General features: G+C 42.1%; 1 pseudogene; it reads right to left on the bottom strand.

The window, feature by feature from the left end:
- Positions 1-11,940: 11,940 nt before the first annotated feature.
- LOC149324217 (U1 spliceosomal RNA) lies at positions 11,941-12,094 on the bottom strand (annotated as a pseudogene).
- Positions 12,095-15,217: the final 3,123 nt, after the last annotated feature.

Here is a 15,217-nt window from a genome sequence, read left to right as displayed (position 1 = left end):
TTATTCTGAATATCGTGTAGTAAATGCATGTGGCTCAATGGTCAATGTGCATGGGTGACAACCCATTAGACAGCTGCAATGTGCAATGCATAGAGACAATTTGCAGTCATATACTAATTTGTGTGCCCTCGTGTGCCATCACATTTGCAATGGCTTCACATCTGCAATTACATTTATGCCATGGTCAGCTGGACACAACCATTGCACATCTCAAGAAAAGTATAAATAAATCCACTCTCATGCATGGTGCAAACTGACACTTGCATATGTCACCAATAGGATGCTGGCCACGAAGAGCCATGAGACACATCCAGTCCAGCAGTCTCTTCCCATGGCAGTCATCTTGGTGTCTAAAGAAAAACCGCAAGCAGGGCAATGGCACCTTCCTGCTCATGTTCTCCAGCAACTAGTGTTGAAAGGTTCAGTCTTTGAAGTTAACATATAGGGCTGCAATCCTGTATGGGTCAGCATATCTTAAGAGGTCCACATGTGGATCTATGCTAGGCTGACCCATATACCACCCCCAGCTTATTGAACAGCCTCTGACACAAACATCCCCTTGGGCTTTTTCCTGTTTTGTGGGGAGTGGATAGGACTGCAGCCCTGTAACCAGACATGACATCGTTACAGCAGCCCTGAGACCTCTACGGTAGGTCTGGTAGATCTCAGTGCTGCCATAATCATTTTGCATCTGGCTACAGAAACACAGCCAGACACTTCTACCAACTTCACCCAGCTAGCCACCAGGCATGGAATAACCATGCAGGGGGCTTCAGGGGATGTTCAGTAAATTGAGGCAGGTTTTTTTTTTTGGGGGGGGAGGGTTCCTGGATTGGGGAGGGAGGTAATCCCAACTTCTACAGCACCTAAAACACACCAATGTAAGGGAACATTACACATGAGTACATTCCTAATAGGATGCCAACTGGAATTTGTCCACTCTACACAGTTATCACATTTAGATACTGCTTTAACTGCTATGGCTCCATCCTATGGTATCATGGGGGGTTTTGTTTGGACTGGTCTAACCGATGCAATCCTGGGGTTTACAGTTTGGTGAGGCACTAGAGCTCTCTAGCCTCTAAACATCTTCTTAAACTAGAAATCTTAAAATTTCACAGGAGGTTACCATGACAATTAAAGTGGAACCATAGTGCTAGAATTATGTAACAAGCAAAGGTCCCCAGTGTGACTACACTATACATTTGTACAAAGATATTGTGATACTTGGCAATTGCATTTTCAATTTCTTCCTGCTCCTAGTCAGAGGAGAACATCCTGCACTACACGGGACTAATAATTTGACTCTATATCTCATATGTTTATATGCTAAATCCTTGCAGGAACATCTAAACCAGCCAAACCTCCTCTGGGGAAATAAGCAAGATATTGCACTTGGAGTAAATGACTTGTGATGTTGGCATTTTGGTTTCCATTACAGAATTGAGGATGAGTAATAGAAGGGGCAGACTTCTGAAATGTTCTCTAAGACACAAAATGGTAATCATGGTTGTCATTTATACCTGGCAATTTGTCCTTTGCCTAGAAGTCAGGGGTGGGAAAATTGCAACCCCATGGTAGCTCCAGGCTTATATTGGGCCCCCCAAAACTAAACCATTGCCCTCAAAATAAGAATTATGCCCCCCCCCCATTTTTCCTTCAGTCCTCAAATTTCTAGTATTGCAGAGGGTAGATTCTGAAAATTGTTCATACCTAGAATTCTTCTATTTGCTGTGTTCACATTCTTTGGGTCTCTTTGCCTTCTCCTTTTCCTTGGATTTGTTGTTGTGTGCCTTCAATTCATTTCTGATTTATGGCAACCATAAGGCAAACCAATCATAGGGTTTTCTTGGCAAGATTTGTTCTGAGGGGGTTCCTCTGAGGCTGAGAGCGTGTGACTTACCCAAAGGTGGCATAGTAGTTTGAGTATTGGCTTACAACTATGGAGACCAGGGTTTGATTTCCAGCTTGGTCACTGTGTGACCTTGGTCAAATCACAAGCTCTCAGCCTCAGGGGAAGGCAATGGCAAACCTCTCTGGACTACTCTTGCCAAGAAAACTCCACAATAGGTTTGCCTTAGGGTTTCCATAAGTCAGAAAAGACCTGAAGGCACACAACAGTAATAGCATCAACGGCTTCAACCAGCAAAATGCACCTGCACAATCCATCAAAGAGACTATTGGACCAAAAGCTGCATCTACAGAGCAGAGTTAACCCAACTGGATACCGCTTCAACTGCTATGGCTCCATGCTATGGAATTCTGGGATTTGTAGTTTTGTGAGAAATTTAGACTTACTCTAGAGAGCTCTGGTGTCACAACAAAAGTCAAATCCCAGGATTCCATAGGATGGAGCCATGACAGTTAAAGCTGTGTCAAACTGCATTAATTCTGTAGTGTGGCAGCAGCCTGAGGCAATGATTCAAAGGAGTTAAGCTATTGCAAAGACTTTTAAGGAAGAAGAGATGGGAGGAGACTGAAAAAGAGAGAAAGAGAGAGAATGAATGCATGTTTTCCCAGATGAGTGATGCCCGCTCTGTAGGGAATGGGTTCAGTAGATTTGCCAGCAGAGAGACTATTTGTAAAGTCACTCATACATTCTGCTGATTTGATGAACTCTCTCCAGGAGGCATAATTTTCTGACAGATATGATTTGATGGACAGCTTTCTTATACTGAGTCTACAGCAGCCTTTCCCAATGCGGGACTCCTTAGGTATGCTAACCTGGCTGTAGGATGATGGGAATGGTAGTCCAAAACACTTGGAGGACACAGGTTGGAAAACAGGAGAGCAGAAAATGTTCCCTGCTAGTTCATCACTGAGATCCATGTTGGTTGATATTTTGCTTACAAAATGGCCAAACGGTTGTCTGTTGGAAACCTGCCACATAGGCCCTTTTACACTAGAATAGACAATTATACTGCCATGATCCCACCTTAATTACTGTATCCTCTAGAATATTGGGATTGGCAGTATTTAGAATTCTCATCCAGAGAGCCATAGCTGTTAAACTGAGATCATAGTGCTTTAACTGTGTAGAGTGGATGGGCCTTGGGACATGAATGTAACAGAACCTCCTAACCAATACACTAGAAGTGGGAGGAAATGTTGGAGGGTTGGTCCAGTTTTCACTCCCCATGGGGCCTCAGGGAGGTGTCTTAGCTTCCAAGGTCAGACTGGACCTTGATTAGATTAGAGAGGTCTAATCAAACCAAGAGTTCTGTGGAGGTCTGAGCATTAATTTTTGGGCTGATTTCTCAATATTCTCATGCTCACTCCCATGCCAATATTCTCTGAAGATGCCAGCCACAAATGCTGGCGAAATGTCAGGAATAAACTCTTCCACATAGCCCAAAAACTCCATCAAAAACTATCGATTCCGACCATAAAAGCCTTCGACTTCACAGTCTCAGGTTGCATCCACTGCAGAAGTAATCCAGTTGGACACCTCTTTAACTGCCATGACTCAATGCTATGGAATTCTGGAAACTAGTTTGTTGTGGCCCCAGAGCAGAGCTCAAATCCCTGCCTGGCCATGAACACCCACTGGGTGACCTTGGGTAAGTCATACTCTGTCAACCTCAGAGGAATTATGGCCAAGTGGAGATTTGAAGCCTAGTCTCCCAGAGTCTTAACCCAATACCTGAACGATTATACCATAGGACTTGATCACGCAGATAAAATGGGGGGGGGGGGGTTAAAGAGTTAATATCATGGGAAAATTGCACAATTGTGGTGAAGATTTTCACACGACATCATGATTAAAGAGGACTTATCCCGGGAATAAACAGGGAATAACCAGCAACAAATCGTTCATGGGGAAAGCCTGTGAGTGATTTGTTGCTGGTTATTCCCTGTTTATTCCCAGGATAAGTCCTCTTTAGTCAAGATGTGCATGAAAATTTTCACTGCAATCACTCTATTTTCCTGGGTTATGAACTCTTTCTACCCCGATTTCCCCTCATGTGATAAGATGCATACTGACTCTCATTGTCTCTGCTACTAGGGAGTTTATGTAGCACTGACGACTATTAGATGCTGGTCGTCCCCTTCTCCACATGCCATCCAATCCCCTTTAAAAACTAACTGAGTTGCCAGCCATCATGACTGCACCTTGTGAATTCTGGACTTAATAGTTTTTACTACGTATTGCAGGAATAAGTACAATTGCCCCTCTACATTTGGCTTTGACATTTATGGATTTGATTATTTGCAGTTTTGATTAATATGTTCACTGTAGGAATCTCTAAGTCCTCCAGCGCAATTCTTCTGGAAGTTGACCAAAGAGTTGTGCTGGAGAACCTAGAGGTTCCTAGAGAAAACACTTCTCTAGGAACACTAGGTCCTCTTCCATGATTTTATGATCAGCTTCTGGCAGATGTTGACCACAGAATTGCACTGGAGGACCTGGAGAATCTTGGAGAGGTGTTCTCACAGGTAAAAAGAATAGTATTTTTTATTTGCTGTTTTCCCACATTCATAAGGGTACTTCAATCCTAACGCCAGCGAATGTGGAGGGACCACTGTACTTCCTTTTTCATACTGTACTCTCCCTATAGTATGTATTGGCAGTGGGAATGGATCCGGAAATTCACCTGAGGGCAATGGGCCTGTTTAAGGGGTGGAATAGCAATAGCAATAGCAAATACATTTCTATAAGGTTTATCAGTGCACTTAAGCACTCCCTAAGGAGTTTACAAAGTGTAAGCTAATTGCCTCCAACAAAGTAGGTACTCATTATAGTAACCTCAGAAAGATGCCAGGCTGAGTTGACCCTGAGCTCCTGGCTGGTAATGTGGCTTGTAAGTGAGTGGCTGCAGTACAGGCATTTAACATTGCAGGAAAGCAATGTATGGTACTATTCTGTGCCAGTCCTGGGCATAGTTCAAGGCTTCCCCAAGAGTTTGTTGTTGTTTTGTGCCAAACACTGACACACGTTACTACAAGATAAATTTTATTGATAGTAAATGATGTAGCAGATGGTACACAGCAGAGAAACATTTTAGCCCTTTCGCTAAAGGGTCCAACATCCTTGCACAACTGATGATAGAATTCGGTCCCCAAACAAAATCTGTTTTACCAAGGCTATCCACAATTGACAATAAATTTTCCATCACCAGTTGTGTGGTCACCTGGGCTGGCTAAAGCCGATGGATGATGGACTACCAAGTGTTATAGAGTGCAGAAACAAAAAACAAAAAATCAAAATCTATAAACATGACCCCCACCTCCTACTTGGGGAGAGAGAGGCAGGCAAGCTCCAACTGCCTGCCTGAAGAAGAAAAGCCCTCCCTTCAGCCACCATCTTGAGGGGAGAGAGGCAGGCTAGCTCCAACTGCCTGCCTGTAAGAAGAAAAGCCCTCCTTCCGACCACCATCTTGGGGAGAGAGAGGCCTGGCCTGAAAGACTAAGAGCCCTCTTCCGACCACCATCTTGAGGGGGAGAGAGGCCTGTTATGTTTGTTTGTTTGTTTTTTTACTTTGTATTGTACTTCCTGTTGTACACCGCTTTGATCTAATTTGGAAAAGCGGTATATAAATAAACATTATTATTATTATTATTATTATTATTATTATTATTATTCCCATTAACTATGGGAACTGTACAAGCAGGTTTGCAACAAAGAAAAATTCACATCCCCAGTCTGTTTTCAGCCTTCATTTTTGCAGCCTCTGATTCTAAAAGTATCTTACAAGAACACTAATTCAAAAGGGTACTTTTTCATGCCACTGGACAGCTGTTAATGTTTGTTCATGATGCCAACAAGGACTCCAAAACTTCTGGCTGGTGACAGAAGCCCAAAAGACTCACTGCAGTTACTGAGATCTTGTAGCACCTTTGAGACTACCTGAAAGAAAGAAGTTGGCAGCATGAGCTTTCGTAGACTTCAGTCTACTTTTTCAGATGCCTCTAGGAAAGCTCATTCTGCCAACATCTTTTGGTTGGTCCCAAATGTGCTACAAGATCTCTTTACATACCAAATCTACAGACTAACACAGCTGTATCTTTGAATTCTACAGGCACTGAAACAAGGGAATAACTATCATTTCTACTTTTGGAGATGTATTCACCACACTCCCACTCTTACTCCAGTCATTCTACTATTTCCAGTTATTGCTGGTGCTCATTCATTTGCCCCCTCTAGATCTAACCCACATTGCTGGCTGGAGATGCAGAAGAAAGAGGTAAAGGGAGCCTACTGATCTCTCTCTTCACTTTTGTCTCTGCTCTCATGCTTGGAGATGGCAGGAAGAAGAGTTGCATACCCTTCAACTATATGCATGAAATATTATTCGAGTTTGCTAGGGACAGTCCTGATTAATCCTTTGTCATCCCACCTTCTCAGCTACTTTAAACATGTCCCAGTTTCTCTCCCCTTCTCCCATTTCCTCTCAGTCCTCAGCTTACATCAATTGCTGCAAAATGAGTTCAAAGTAGTTTGTAGTCAATTGGGTCCCTTCGGGGAGAAAATGCAGATAGAAATTAAATAATTTTTTTTAAAAATTAAAAATCAACTCAAAAAAGATAGTAGAGGGATGAAGCTTGCCCTTTCCTGGAGGTTCAGGCAAAAGCAAACTGCTGCAGTTTCTCCTAGGTGGTGTGTTCTTCCTCATTCTTAACTTTCCCCAAAATGACCACACTTTGGTGTTGCTTGACCACATGTGTCTCTGTTTTCATCAGTGAAATAGTGGAAGATATGTTTGGACTAAGGCAGCCAGTGTGGCATAATGCTTTCAACATTGGACTACAACTCTGGGGACCAGGGTTCGATTCTCACCTTGGCCATGAAACCCATTGGGTGACCTTGGGCAAGTCACACTCTCTCATCATTGGGGAAAGCAATGGCAAACCCCTTCTGAATAAATCTTGCCAAGAAAACCCTGTGATAGGTTCAGCTTAGGGTTGCTATGAGTCAGAAATGACTTGAAGTCACACAACAACAAATGTTTGGACTAAGGGGCTTTGTTGGTTGGCAGTGTACCTCCTGCTGATGTGTAGTGCGCCTTGGCAGATGCCCGGTGACCCTGTCCCTAGGTTCACATCCTTTGGTGCCGAGTGAAGGCAGTCTGCCTGCCTTCCCCACCATGTCTTTGTTAGCTGCTGATGGCTTCTTTTGTGGATCATTAACTTGGATGAAACAAGCAGCTGCATCTGTCTTACACTCTTTCATGTGAAGGTCTGAGGAAAACCCACAGCAGTGACCGTGTTATTCCAAGTGCAAGCAGCTAAATGGTGTTTGTTCTGCTAGTCATCTTGAGACTTCTTTCCCCCCTTTTACTGTGCAATGTATGTTGTGTTTAAAGGCTGCAATAAAAGAATATAAAAAGGCCTGGGACATAATTAATTGCTACAGCTTTTAAGGGGCTCTGAACTATATTGTTCCCTCCTCCTCCTGTAAGGGTCACACATCAGAAATTTCTTTTCTTTTTTTAAAGTGAGGGGGATTATGAGAACCAGTTTTGATTCAGCAGACCTGTTGATATTGGATAAACCACTTCGGCTGCATCCGCACTGCAGAAATAATGCAGTTTGATACCACTTTAATTATTATGGCTCAATGCTATGGAGTTATGGGAACTGAAGTTTTGGGAGCTATTTTACCATCTCTTGTCAGAGAGCTCTGGTGCAGCAATGAACTACAGTTACCAAAATTCCATAGCATTGAGGCATGGCAGTAAACATGGTGTCAAACTGGATTATTTCTGCAGTCCGAATGCAGACTTCTTGGACTTTGTTAATATTGTTTGCTGTCACATTGGCTTCAACTTAATGGTGACCTTAAGAATGATTAATGGCCCTATTTAAGTCTTGCAGACTCAGTGTTATGCTTCCTTGATTGAGTCAATACATCTTTAGTGAGATATTCCTCTGTCTTTTGCAATGGTTTTTTTTTTTTTTTTTTTTTGCAGAGGTTGTTCGATGATATGTCTCAAGTATGATAGACTTTTAGTTTAGTCACTTTTGGCTTCTAGTGAGAGGTCAGGCTTGATTTGGACAGAGGCTGCATCTGCACAGCAGAAATAATGCACTTTCATACTGCATTAACTGCTATGGAATTCTGAGATTGGTAGTTTGTTGTGGCACCAGGACTTTCTGACAGAGAAGGCTACATATCTCACAAAACCACAAATGCTAGAATTCCATAGCATGGATCCAGGGCAGTTAAAGCAGTGTCAAACTGCATTAATTCTGAAGTGCAGATGCAGCCTAAGATAGATTTATCTGTCTTTTGGCCCTAGTGAGTGGAGGTCTGATGTACTTGAGAGAAGCTTACAATCCTGTGTATCATCCAGTTGTTCTCATCAGAGATTTGACATCAGCTCCAGCTTCAATCCTCAGTTGTAGCAATGAGTGAGGCCCCAAAGGACAGTCCAAAAATATTGTCAGTGTCAATCCATATCAACAAGCCCATTCCAGGATAAAAATCTACACTCATCTCTATTAGGAGTAGATCTCTTGTAAAGCGAACAACATTGACTTCATTTAAAACTTGGCTGTTCATCAAGACTTTTGGGCCTTATTAGTTCAGCCCAGATGCTCTTATCCAGTAGGCCCTTGGTATCTGCTGGGGTTTGGTTCCAGCACCCCCCATGGATAACAATATCTGTGGATGCTCAAGCCCAATTATACACAGTGGCATAGTAAAATGGTGGCCCTTATATAAAATGGCAAAATGAAGCTTTGCAGTTTGGATTTTTAAATACTGTGTGTGTGTGTGTGTGTGTGTGTGTGTGTATTCAAGCCGTGGATGGTTGAAGCTATGGATGCAGAATCTGTGGTGACTGTACAATATTTTAAAAAAACCTTTAAATCTCTTTTTAGAACTCATATATATTAATGTTTTTGGCTTGTTTAAATTATTATTTATTTTTAAATTGTTTGATCTGTTTTAAGACTATTAGTAAGTCTTTGAGTTGTGCAGGGTATACATATTTTAATAACAAACTAACAGGTGACTCCTTTTTTTCCACCCCCTCCCTTTCCTCTTGTTAAAACCACCTAAATCTTAGCTTTTAATGCACAATGTCTCATGCTCACCTATTAATTTCCTCATAAATAAGCCTTTCTTACTCATCCTTTCAAATTGTTCCTGGCAAGAAAATCGGTCTTTTATTTAAATTCCAGAATTGGTTTCAGGGCTGTGCCTGTGGCTTTGGGGACCGAGGAGGAAGATGCCAATTTGGTATTGGCCTCCGCAAAGATTTCTAGTGTCATCCCCTACAATGTTGTGCAGTTTGTGTGTGTGTGTGTGTGTGTGTGTGTGAAGTGCAATGGCTACATATCATTAGCAGAAAAATCAAAGCAGCGCTTAATCATGAATAACATTATCCTTTTTATGCAAAGTCTACAGTGTTATGAATCATTGGTTCCTAAACTGATGTCTGAACAAAGGTGTTCAGACCTACCTCCCCGCCGCTTAACACACACCGTCATTCACTTCTCCTTTTACAATGCTGGTAAAAACTGGCATTTTCTCTGTGTGTAGGCTACTTTACTGCATGAGTAGTCCCAATAAATTCTTGAACAAGGAAGGATTTTATTTGGCATGAGCGACGCTGGTTGTATCTTGAGATGTTATAGCTCTTTGATAATTCTGGAGAGGTTGATAACAATTTTAACTGCTTTCCCCACAAGAAACATTAAAAAAAAAATCCCACACAGAATATATTTAGGGAATCAGCACACTTACAGCCATTTGCTAACTTCATAAGACCCCCTCTAGGAATTGTTTCCCAATGTCGCCATGTAATTCCACCCTTCAGATGCAATCAGGCAAATTCTGGGCTTCCCCTTGGCTAGAATTGGCTTTTGTGTCCCTCCAGATGTTTTTTGCACATCTTCAGAAGAAACAGCATTTCATGTGATGCGTACCCTTCAACGTTTCACACATGAAAACTGGCATGGCCAAACAATATCAAAATGTGGTCAAGAAAGCAAAATTTATGAATGAGGAATTACATACAAGCTAAGAGAGGTTACAGAAGTTTGATTTTTCTGGATGCTACTGGGAAATGGAAGATTCTGTATCCTCCTCTTCATTGCTGAGCAACCTGAGTTTAAACCATATTTGCACTTTGAATTCAATTTGGAGCAATTGTAATAAGCTGAGAACAAAGTAGGGAAAGTGGGAGGAGGAGAGGGAAACTGGGACATTTTAAAAACAGCTGAGAAAGTGGGAAGACGGAGAATTAATAGCCGTGTCTTCCAAATCATAACTGTTGGTTTATATATTTGGAGACTGAAAAATAATTTCATGGTGGGGTCAGAATTCATACTGGAAAAAAATTCTCATTTTGTGCCCCTCCTTCCTGTAGCTACATCCCTGCTTATTAGATTTCAAGCATAGGCCTTTGTGGGCAAACTCTGCATGAAATGGATCTGAACTTATTCAAAACTAGTTAAGCCAAATCATTACAAAAAAATAAAAAAAATATTAATCAGAACTGATTTGGAAAGCTGGAAAATAATGGTAAACCTAAGCAGGTACTGAACCAGATTCTTTAAAAGCTCAACTAACAAGCGATTATATGCAAATGTATTCAGTTTTCCTAATGCATACAGATTGCAGGTCGCTGTTGTGTTTTAGTGCAAAATCTGGGTTATGCTGTTAGAGAATTCTCATTTATTTATTTAAAAATCAGAGTGTACTTGGAACCTGCCAGTGAGGGACACCATAAAGCCAGCTTGGTTAATGCTAAACACAAATGGCTATAAATGTGTTAGTTCTGCAGCACTGCGGGGCCAAGACGCTGGCTTTGTTATCTTCTACAACCGTTCTTAGCAATATCCCACAAATCTCCGGAGAGGCTAAGATAAGAAATGGGTTTATTTGCTGAAGAGTGATACTATGGGAATGTGGCATGTAATGATTGGGGGCAAGAAAGGGAGAAGAGGAAGAGCTTTGGGGCTTGGCCTCCACTTCGAACTTCTGAAGTTATGTTTCTGCAAAACATTTGATAGTGAAAAAAGACATTGCCAGTTTTGAGATGGGATCAGGAAGTGGAGCCTAGCAGATTCAGATGGCTCAGGGAGTAGCATCACTTGGAAGAGAGAATTACAAATAGCATATTTACCTGTAACTAATTACCTTTCTTGGTAACTAGAACACAAGGAGGTGAAGTTTCCAAAGTGATGGAAAGAGTGGGGAATAAAGCTACTTTATCACGTAAATGAAGCAGCATTCTCAGGTTAGGATGAGGGTTGCCAATGTAAATTCTGGCAAGGGATCCTGTATCTTTAATGGCTGTATAGAAGAGGGAATTTCAGCAGGATTGGCTTGCCATGCAATCAGGTAACAAGCCACGCCTTCCATTAAAGGTGTAAGGCCCTCTCTAGTTTTCATGCTGGCAGGCCGAGAACTATCCCAGGCTCTGAGATTTTAGCACCAGAACTGGAGAACCAAAGACTTTTCTAATGCCATGAGTGGGATCTGATGATGTTATAAGTGTGAGGTTATAACCTGAGACCTGAACATTATTTCAAGGGCTCCTCCAGGGTAAAAAGATTGAGAAGGAGGTCATTCAGATCTCTCTCTCTCTCTTTCTCTCTCTCGCAACTCTGCAAATAAACTCACTCACACATTCTGGGTTTGTTGTTCACACTATGGAATCATATCTATGTGCATCTCTGAGAGTTTGCTTGCTCACCCGTGCCAGCACTCAAATAAAAATGGAGTCAGGATGCTGGCCATGAAAACCTTTGACTTCACAAAGATGGAGTCATTGATGCGAATGTATTTGAAACACATTCAAGGCGAATGTATTTGAAACACATTCAAGGTGAATGTATTTGAAACTCAAAGAGTTTTATCCCGGGTCTATTTGCATTGGTTATACACACTGCCAATGATGCGAATATTAAAAACAAAATCCCAATAGTTTTTTGTGGGTTTTTCAGGCTATGTGGCCATGTTCTAGAAGAGTTTATTCCTGATGTTTCACCAGCATCTGTGGCTGGCATCTTCAAATTATGCAGACAAGTTTCCCGCATTTGGGGAAATCGCAGAGGTCAGCACAGCTGGTGAGCAATGGATGAGCCTCACTCTGGGAAAACTACATTCATGATCATGGTGTATCCCTTGCCTGGTAAGCACAGATGCTGGTGAAACATCAGGAATAAACTCTTCTAGAACATGGCCACATAGCCTGAAAAACCCAGAAAAAACTATGGATGCCAGCCATGAAAGCCTTCAACTTCACATTAAAAATCCCAATATCGACTCTCCTGGATTAAGGGGTTTTTTTGGCAGACCTCCCCCCAACTCAATCAGATGTATCTGAAATGCATGTGAACAACAAAGATTCAACCCAGATTATTTTCACCATCAGAATAACCCCAAAGATTGATATAGTGGTTTGAGTGTAGGATTCTGAGACACCAGGGTTTGTTTCTCTGATCAGGCGGCATGGAAAACCACTGGGAGACCTTGGACAAGTCTCAGTTTTAGGGGAAAACAATGGCAAACTTGCTGAAGAAATCTTCTGAAGAAAACCCTAGGAAAGGGCCATCATAAGATGGGAGTTAACTTGAAGGGCGCCATAAACTGGGAGTTAATGGCGACGACAACAACAGATAAGTAATGGGTAATGAAATGATGGATGCAACATTTTTAAAAAAACAAAACAAAAACAGAGAAACAACAGGCAGCAACAAAATATTACTTTCCAGGTATGAACTGATACACAGAAAGTTTCTTTTAAGAAGTTGAATCTCCAATCGCTTGATTTTGTGCTAAGAAGAGAAGCTTTGGGTTTTCTCTGGTGGCTGTTCCTTGCAAGCACATTTGTCTAGCCAGTGCTTATCTTAAAAGAAGCATTGTATAGGGTCTTGATGGGTCTCAGCTGGAAAGGCATTCCACATGGCAGGAGTGACCACTGACAAAGCCCTGCAGTTAGTTGCTTCATGTGCTGAAGGAGCCTGGAGCAAGATCTCAAACATTTCGGGTGCATCTACACTATAGCAATAATGCAGTTTGTCACCATTTTAAGTGCTGTAGCTCGATCCTTTGGCATCCTGGGATTTGTAGTTTTACAAGGTCTTTATTCTTCCCTGTCAAAGAGTACTGTTGCTTCACAAATCTACAAATTCTCTGGATTATGTAGGATGGACCCCTGGCCATTAAAGTGGTGCTAATGCATTATTTCTATAGTGTAGATGCACCCTCAATGAAGCATGTGGAGGAAAGTCATTTGATCTTGAGCTGTTTAAGGCTTTAAAGGCTGTCTGAATTCAACCTGGAAAGAAACTGTTAATTAAGGCAAACCTGAACACGTAGGTGTAGTATGTTTTTTGACAAGAATGTTTTGACACTATCGAATCCTGGGATTTGTAGTTTTACAAGGTCTTCAGCCTCTCACCAATGAGCTGGTGTGCAACTGTGGGGTCCTATTGCAAACTGATTTTATACTGCACCTTTCTGGAGAGAGAGAGTTGGATGCACCATCATCCTTCAGTGTTCTGTTTTCTGGCACTGCAGAACTCCTCCATTTATGTGGCTGACTGGTTTTTAAGATGGCATCTGGGGGACATTAGTGATAATCACAATGGTGCTACAATCATGAATGTGCATACCAAGATTCACAAGGTGAATGCCACGTTTTGCAACATACAAAGCTTACGACATCATAAATACTGTCTGAACAGGATACCAGCTGCTGCTTGGAGTATTTTTAAGTCTCACATACAAAATCCCCCCACCCCTTTTGTAAGAAACCTGAACGGGTAAATCTGTATCAGAATGTCGAACTGTGATCTTTTTGGACTACAACTCCCAGAATCTGTGCTGGATTTTTGGGACTGTAGTCCAGAAATCACCATTCTAAATTGGTCTGCATCCTGATCCACACACTGCAGAAAGGGAGTTAAAGTCTTTGGTAGAATGGCTTGCCTGACTTCACCCATCGATCTTGCCTAGTGAGGTCAAGTGAGGAGTGACATTTGAATTCAGGACTGCCTGATTTGTGGCTCAGACTCCTAACTATCCTGATGCTGCTATACCAGCTCCTTATGGATATGAACTGTTGTGATACAAGGCTTTGGGGGTGGGGGTTCAAGATAAAAAACACACCATACCCATTTAATTCCCACATTTATACTGAGGCAGTAAAACATCCCTTGCTTTTCCTTGTGCTGTTTCTGTGGGTGCATACAAATCATGGCCACTTATCAAGTAATAATTGTAACACTTAGCATTAATAAAGTGCAAGTCAAGTGCTGAAAGCTCTTTACCTACATTATCTCAGTCAGGTTTCAGTGTCACGCACATTTCTTTGTGTACTTAACCATGCTCAGGGTGGGACTGTAAATTTATTAGAGGTCTGTTAGGAAGCTGGCTATTGTAATTGTCAGATTGCAGAAGGGGCCTGTGGTTGAGAGAGTGTAGGTTTGTCCCTAAAGGCTATGGTTTGCACAGACCAGAGCCTTAGAGAAACCTGGGCTCTCAACAACATTAGTGTACCCTCTAACATTTCACAGATAAAAACTGGAACACAAATGGCCAGTGAACCTCAAGAGTGTGGTCAAAATGGCAGAAATTATTAATGAGGAAAAACAGACAAGGTAGGAGCAAGTGCAGTATTTTGCTTTTGTCTCAGTATAGAGCAGTGGTTCCCAACCTTTCTAATGCCGTGACCCTTTAATACAGTTCCTCATGTTGTAGTGACCCAAACCCATGAAATTATTTTTGTTGCTACTTCATAACTGTAATTAAATAGGTATTTTCCAATGGTCTTAGGCGACCTCCATGAAAGGGTCATTCGACCCCCAAAGGGGTCCCGACCCACAGGTTGGGAACCACTGGTATAGAGGGAAGGGTAATAATCCAGCCCCTTCCTGTCCTATCTTCATTGTTAATTAGAGTGTAAACTACATTTCCACTTTTAACTCAGGCCTGGTATAGACTGCTGCTTTGTACTGGCCTGGGGCAGATTTTAAGGCTTCGTAGGGATGGGCATCCATATGTGCCCAGTCCTACAATTGGTGCCCGTGCACCATCTTGCTGCAGCCCCGTCCACACAGGGCGTGGCACTGTGATGCACGGGCGTCTGAGCACCCAAATGGTGCTCGCCAGAAGAGGCATCATGGCGCTTATGACAGTGCTTATGATGTTTATGACGCTTCTAAAAAGAAGCTGCTTTAGGTGGTTCCTTTTTAGGGAGCGTGTCAGTGCTGCGCCATGCAGCTGGCATGGCACCAATGAGGAGCAAAAATGGGCGGT

Source organism: Sceloporus occidentalis, unplaced genomic scaffold (assembly GCF_023333645.1).
Source record: "Sceloporus occidentalis isolate IW3139 unplaced genomic scaffold, rSceOcc1.0.p SCAF_1, whole genome shotgun sequence".
Classification (NCBI taxonomy): domain Eukaryota; kingdom Metazoa; phylum Chordata; class Lepidosauria; order Squamata; family Phrynosomatidae; genus Sceloporus; species Sceloporus occidentalis.
This window is presented reverse-complemented; position numbering and strand designations above follow the sequence as displayed.